General features: G+C 33.0%; 1 pseudogene; it reads right to left on the reverse strand.

Moving 5' to 3' along the window:
• Positions 1 to 224: 224 nt before the first annotated feature.
• LOC120914692 lies at positions 225 to 426 on the reverse strand (annotated as a pseudogene).
• Between the last annotated feature and the right edge of the window lie 234 nt (positions 427 to 660).

Genomic DNA, 660 nt, shown 5'->3' on the forward strand with positions numbered 1-660 from the left:
TTATTATTATTTATTATTATTTTGTTTCATTCCATTTGTTTAGATGCAGAATTCTTTATTTTGGATATTTCTTAACTAATAAATTTGTATTCGTTACGTTCATTTGAAAGAAAATTCCAATACCTATAATTTAACAGTTAGTTATTATAAGTTAGCTATTATTTAGAATTTTTGTATTTTTGTATTTTCGTTCTTTCTAATTTTTGAATTTTCCTTTCTTATTTTCGGATCTTCGAATTTCCGAATTGTCGTATTTTCAAATTCCGAATTTTTTAATTTATGAAAAAAAAAATTACAAATGAAATTAAAACAAACACATTTTTTGGCAGTGCACATGTCTACCAGCTATACCAGCTATACGGCCAGAATGATGGCAGAGCAGAACAGATAATACACTTGATTTTAGCCAAAAGGCCAAGAAGCTCATCACTTACAGCTGTTTCAGACTATTTGGCCTTCATCAGTGCAGTGTATGGAAACCATGCCTTCTACGTAGCAGGGATTGGAACCCAAAGAGACAGTATAACAATACAGGTTATAGTGAGAAGGGATAAAAGCAAATTAAAAGTCCTAGCCAAGAGGCACTCTTCTCCTGGGCAGCACAGCATCAGATAGCTCCAGCAAAATTCTGGCCACACACCACTGTTGTCCTTTCACTCC

This window comes from Rana temporaria, chromosome 9 (assembly GCF_905171775.1).
Source record: "Rana temporaria chromosome 9, aRanTem1.1, whole genome shotgun sequence".
In the NCBI taxonomy this organism is placed as follows: Eukaryota; Metazoa; Chordata; class Amphibia; order Anura; family Ranidae; genus Rana; species Rana temporaria.